Below are 7,082 nucleotides of genomic sequence, written 5' to 3' on the forward strand. Positions count from 1 at the left end.
GCGCCCAAAGGTCGAGTCAGGGTGGTTCCTTCTTGGGCAAGCGGCGCCTGACCCCCCTGCCACGACCAAGCCGACACCCCCAAAGGTAAAAATCCCCAGGCCACGACTACTTATGTTCTAGAGGTTGCGAGGCTGACCCACCAAGTGGGTTCGAACAGTCGCCTTAGGATAACAGAGCAAGGGATGACTAAGAATGAGCATGATAGAGGCCACGGTCTGAGCCCCACGGAGGCTCGAGGCATCTTACCAGTCATATCCAAGTTCCATGCGGGTGTTGCGCGAGTGGGATCCCATCGAGGGAGGCATCAAGCCCTCGGAACCTGTCGAACGGTAGTACGGTGTCACCCATCCCTCCTATGGGCGAAAGGATGAATGAGGGGCGTAAAATCAAGTCAGGAAAGACCCTGATCGACCCTAAAGGGGAGAGGGCCCAAGGGCTTCACCCGCATGGGGGAATAGGCACTGCATGTAAAGAACATGTACCCTATCCCCCAAAAAACTCCGTACGATGACATCATGTAGAAAAAACCATTGAAGGAATGCCACCATTCCTCCAAAGGCTCGTGGGCTACACCCTTCGGAGGAAATAAAAGCCTTAATCCAACCATCAACTCTTAGAAAGAGCCTCTAGAGGAGCGTTCCAGCTCCTCCATAGGCTCGAGGGCTACTGTTGGGAACCGTAAAAAGAGATACCCTGATTAAGTTGATAAAAAGCAGAAAAAAGGAGTAAGACGAGCGCCCGACCCCTTCAGGCTCGGGTGCAAGCTCCGTCACGCCCGACCCCCCTAGGCTCGGGCGCAAGCTCCGTCTCCCCCGACCCCCCTAGGCTCGGATGCAAGCTCCGTGTCGCTCGACCCCCTAGCCTCGAATGCAAGTTCTATCTCGCCCGAGCCCTGAGCCTCGGACGCAATCTTCGCCTTTATCAAAACCTCAACATCGAGTGCAATTAGCACTTCGCTCGAGCCTCGGCCTGGGAGCCAGGTTTCTAGCACACGATGGACGTACCTCCGATGTGACTCGCACCATGCCTCCCACGCTACAGCAGGACATGCTGGCTACTATTTCAATAACTCCAGTCACTGTGGAACCTTACCTCTTTCACTGTGGGGCATTGCCTTACAGTAAAAGGTGGTATGGGGAGGGTTAACCCCTGCCACTATGACCATATCTGGACTGTCATTACCTTACTATTGCAGGACACCCTGTAGTATCACCGACCTGACAACCACGACTTCAGCAGGGCTCGGCGACCCTCCACAGGAGTGACCACACCGTCAAGCCATACCCCAAGGACGAAGTGGCCGATCTCCACAGGACCTACACTGTCACTACCACGCTCACGAGAGATGATTCACAACCTTACACATGTAAAAAAACCCTGCCACCCCTTGCGGCTATAAAAGGGGAGGCAGGGCACCTATCAAAGACACGGCAACACACTCAAACCACGAATAACACTCTTCACTCAACTAGTGCACACCACCCTGTCTACTTCTCAAAGCCAAGACTTGGGACTTAGCCCTCTCTCGTAGCTAGCTTGTACGCCCCTACTACAAGCACTCTCAGGTGCAAGGTAATACAGACTCCAACCCTCCCACTGGACATAGGGCATTCAAAGCCCGAACACGTATAAAATCTCTGTGTTCTCTTGCATCACCATTCGGGTTTAGGGGGGCACACAGAATTAAAACTTGGCAATTTTGTGAGCTTGGCAAAATTCTCCCTTCACTTGGCAAATATGCCAAGTCCTCCATCGCTTGACATCATGTGTATCCTAATTTGCCAACTACTTTTGCCAACTTGTTGGAGGCTCAATTTTGTGATTTTGGCAAAAACCCTAGGATGCCAAGTTCTTTTGCCAAGCCCAAATAGCAAATTTTTGGAGAAGACCTCTTTTTTCACTTGGCATTTGGTTTTGAGACTTGACAAAACTATAGATTTGCCAAATGAGTTTTAGCAAACTGTTAGATTGCTCTTAGGAGAATAACTGATTGTCTGTTTCCACTTTAGTATTCTCCCGGTGTTGACGGTCGGTAACATCAACTTTTACTAGAACGTTAAACCTAAAGGAGAACATGAAAACACACTAGTCTAGGGTTTAAACTGATAATTTCCACGAGTTTTGCATATTCTGTATTTTCCAGAGTCTATTTCCAGAAAAGCTGAAAAGAGGGATTCAAATGCAAAATAAACATGAAACTTAACCGCCATGGGAAAGATCACGATTGGGACGTGGGAAGGATCCAGAAGACACCGAAAGAAACCGAGGGCTAGCGACCGCCAGGTGGGGCCGGTTGGCCCCACCATGGCCCCGGCCGGCGCCCCAATGTTAGGGTTTTGGCCACCCCTTCTGGAAGCTTCCTCCACCACCTACGAGGAGTCATTTAGGCCCTTGGTTAAGTCGGTTTGATCCTGCGGCGCACATCGATCCCACCAGGCTATAAATAAAGGGACAGACCCCCTCCCTGAGGCATCAAGTCATTTGGAGATCAATCCATCAAGAGCCTTCTCTAGTTCATCAGAGCCTCTCAAGTTCATAGCTTTAGCCTAGTTAGATTAGTAGTAGAAGAGTTCTAGTTCTTCAGCGGGATCTAGAGCCCCTGGCATCTGTCTAGAGCGCGGAGTTCGGTATAGTTCTAGTACTTTTCTCTTATTGTATTCAACATTATGATTCAGGCAACATTGTTCTTAATATCTTATATATTCTTAATTGCAATAGTCATTGTCTACTTTGATTATATGTCTAGGATAGTTGGTTTGATCTTATTGAATTCATGTAATTGCTCGTATAGCGTTTACCTAATAGATCTTTGGGTATATGGTAGATGATATGTAGACGTGGTGTCTAGATATCCTGTTTATCTGCGAGTGCACCCTGACGTGCCGGGACGTGTGGTAGACCGTGCAGGTGATAGCTGTGTTGGATCCTCTATATTCCACCCTCTGTACGTAGAACTAGCATGGGCACGGTCGCGAAGGAGGTGACCCTTGTGTCTTAATACCCTCATTAGTTGATGCCTCTTTACATGTGATTATGATATAGGGTTAACTTAACAATGATTTCTAGATGTAATTGCACTAATCAAAGTTATTCATTGATGTAGTTATTGAATTACCTTAGTATTTATTCCTAAATTAATCCATTGGCTAGCTATTACTATGACTAGAAGAGCTCTGATATTTATCTATTTATGATGACATATCATTATTTATCTTCTATCTTTTATCAAGTGACTTATCCCTATTATGAGTAGGATTCTAGTTATGGTTTACCATTCACATCAATAGTATAAGTTTTAGTTATAGGCCCTACATATATACATTCCCAGTGGATACGATATTTAACCCCCCCTCCGGGGTAAAATGTGACATTGGTACGATATCTATGCACTTGTGGATAATCTTACTTAAATCTTATTTAAAGGAGTGCAGTTAATTTATACCAACACCCGATGATTGGATTTTGTACATATTATGATTGGTTCACTCCTTGTTGATATTAGTTACGCACACGAAAGAATCAAAGAGAAATATTCCACAAGCGCACGGATATCGGTGAGCACTTCACCCGGGAGATAAGTCTAGAGTATCGTATTTATTTTTTTACCTCTAGGAGAAAGCATGCAAAAGACTAACCTTTTATCCTACCTACTACCCACGGGTTGCAAGACACGATAGTGAGAATTAAGCGATGTAGAGAGAACTCTTTCTTCAGTCTTCTTCAAACCTATGGTAAGTGAGTAGATACCATTCTAAGGGGAGTAACTATAGAAAAGAGATACCTTAGAGAGTGCTTAACCCTAGTACCATATACCCTACCTTACCTCCTAACAGGACGTGGATTATTGAGACCAAAGAGGATTGTCACTTCCCCCAAAAGGCTACCACAAATCTGGCCAAGTAGGGAGTATCTACGAGTATTCCTAGCCCAAGCACCGCGCTTACGTTACGAATAATTACTCTATTCCCTACGCGAAGTGAATAAAGTAAACTCATAAACCAAAGAATAATAATTGCCGAACGATTCTGGAACCAAGCCTGAGGCTAGGAGACTTGACCCCGAAGATATGAAGAAGAAGGCATCGATAGGCCGGGCTTCCTCAACTCCTATCTTCACCATATACTCTCTTAATCTCCGTTGTTGCTATCACCCTAAAGAGACAGATCCATTTGAGGGACCCCTCTCTATCTAACTCTCTCTAGAAAAATATGAATTAGGGTTTCAGAGTTACATCTCAGGGGGGTAGGGTCTTTATTTATAGCCCCTCTAGGAATCACCATAGCCCTTGGATCAAACCGACTTAAACGTGCGCTTAAGATTAATCTTCAAAGTCGGTAGAGGCAGGATCCGCGAGAACAAATCTGATTGGTCTCTGCCCCCGGGTGGCCGCCCCTGTCAGGGTGGGGCGCCCGCCCCTGCCCTCTGACAGATGGGTCCCACCTTTTAGGCGTTGATTCCTGGAATCTTCTAGAGTCTTCCTGAGTTGACGTTCCGGTCTTCTCTCTATGTAAACCTGACATGTGGACCTTCTTTTGTTATTATTTCGATAACACCCTGTAGGAATAGACAATCACCAAAACTCATGGAATTCTATTAGTGATAACCCTATTTCTATTGAGTGCTTGCAAATAGGTCCTTTTTCATGCTAAATTGACGATTAAAATTAGGAGTTATCTACCGTCAACACTCCTCTATACAGCGGTATAAAGTTTCTAATCCTTTCTTTATATTCTCACAAACCAATGTAGCTTGCTCTCTTATTTAGAAACTTTAGGTAGCTCATGAGTGTAAGTAGAGATATAGTCTTTGTTTGACATAATGATTATAGCAACTAGAATTGCTTGGATAGGTGAATTGCAACCCTCTCATAGAGTTAGAGCAAAAAGCTTTGCTTTGTCTTTATCTAACTTATGCTCTAGTGTTTTGTAGTTTTTTAAATTAGGCTATTCAACTCTCTCTAGCCATACTGACCTTTCACTTGGGAGGCCACCTAGCGGACGACACGACGTTAGTGGTGGGCACAGGGGCATGCATCGGTGGTGGCAACATGGGCATGGCATTAGTGGTGGGCACGGTGGACGCAACATCGGTGGTGGTCATTGGGTCGTGGGACAGGGGGCATCAGTGGTGGGCATCCACCGGGACACCAACAGAGGAGGAAGGGAGCGCAAGAGCGGTCAGCGATGGGTGAGAAACACCATCTAGCTTAGAAGATGACTCGAGGCATCGTGTGAGCGCAAAGCTAGCCTGACCACCAATAAATAGACCTTTCTTCCATTTCATGAGAACCATGAGAGAGAATGTATTTTGCAATAGGTCGAGTACTCGGGCGCATCCTAGTCTGGCCCAATATTAACTTGAAGACACGGTGCAAGGTGGCGTGGTATCCAAGTACTCACGAACCAACCTAGATGGATAATTAAGAAAAGTAGTCTCTGTAATAGAATTAGAACTCCTCAATTGTAACTGACTAGGACTAGATTGAACTGTCTGCCCACTATCCTATATAAAGAGAGGCAGACAGTACCCTTGTATTATCAACTCAATTATATAATACACAAAAGGCGTCACACTGATTGGACGTAAAGGCTAATTACGAGGGCCTTGTCTTTTGTGTAATCTGTTGAGATCTGCTTACGCCGAAGCCTTTCAAATACTACTTCAGGTAACCCCATGGCAAGTTGTCGATCAATAAACACCAGCAGCAGCCCACAGACCTGGCTCATTGGTGGGCCAAAAAAAAACAAACAAAGCAAGTTGTAGCTTGCTATGACCGGCATCCAATATGAGAGGAGGAAGCCTAAAGGTGGCTGATAGGCACCACCTAGAGAGGGGGGTCTTCGGACCATATTCATTAGATTTATTTAAATAAAAGGGGGTTATTTATATATTACTAGTGATAGTATAAATACATGTACTTTGGACCTATTTGGAATTAAACAAGAGCATTATTCTGCTTGGCTTCCTTGAGGCAGCCGGGAAACCCTAGCCGCCTCTCTCTCTCTCTCACGTGTGACCAGCCAGCAAGCATGGTGCCCTAGTGCCATGATTGTCACTGTCCTCCTCCATCCCATTCCTACAATCTACACAACAAGCCTAGTAGGATTATAAATCCTATCAATTTGGTTTCAGAGATGTCAGGTTTGATGTCCAGTTCTCTAGCCACCTGCACCCTGCAACCAACGTTGCCTAGCCCCACCTTCCCATCATCGCTGCCGCCTGCATATTTTTCTTCTCCAGCGACCACGTCGGCTGGTCTCTTCCTCCCAATCAACGTTAAGCGCCGCTGCAGCCTCCACCACCATCGTGCTCACCCTTGAACAGTTGACAGGGGCAGTCATCGATTTTAGCCATGCCATGGGGCAAGTGCAGCACACACTACAAGCCCTCATCCTCGCCTAGTAGCAAGCGCTAGGCTGCCGCTATATGCCCCTTACCCACCACCGCCACACCCCTCCTTACCATACAACCAGACCACCCTTGCTTTGCCCTACTCATCTACGGAGCCACCCTAGGGCCCTCCTCCCAGCCATCGTTGACATATGTTCCAATTTACCAAATGTCCTTTCCACCATCACCGTCGTCGATCTTGTCTTGGGCATTGGGTACAACACCGGTGTACACTTCGATGCCTCCACGGCGGATCGTCTCTTCGACAATCATGGGAACCCCTCCATCCAACACCTTTGGGGCCCCCTTTGCCTCTGGTACAGTGTACTGGACCCCCGATTGTACCCTGATTCCCAGCCCCATTCGCCATCGCCACACCCAGGGGACTCGATGTCGGATATGTCTGCAATGGAGACCTACGCACCTGGGGATCATCACCCCCCCAAATTCTATAAATTGGAGTTCACCACGTATGATGGATCAGTTGATCTGTTGAACTAGCTAAACCAATGCGAGCAGTTCTTTCGCGGCCAGCGAACATTGGCCTCAGATTAGACAAGGCTGGCCTCCTATCACTTGAAGAGTGCGACACAAACGTGGTACTATGCCTTGGAACAAGATGAGGGCATGCCGCCCTAGAACCATTTCAAGGCCCTCTACAATCTCCAGCTTGGCCTGGCGGTACGCAACT

This window comes from Sorghum bicolor, chromosome 3 (genome assembly GCF_000003195.3).
Source record: "Sorghum bicolor cultivar BTx623 chromosome 3, Sorghum_bicolor_NCBIv3, whole genome shotgun sequence".
In the NCBI taxonomy this organism is placed as follows: Eukaryota; Viridiplantae; Streptophyta; class Magnoliopsida; order Poales; family Poaceae; genus Sorghum; species Sorghum bicolor.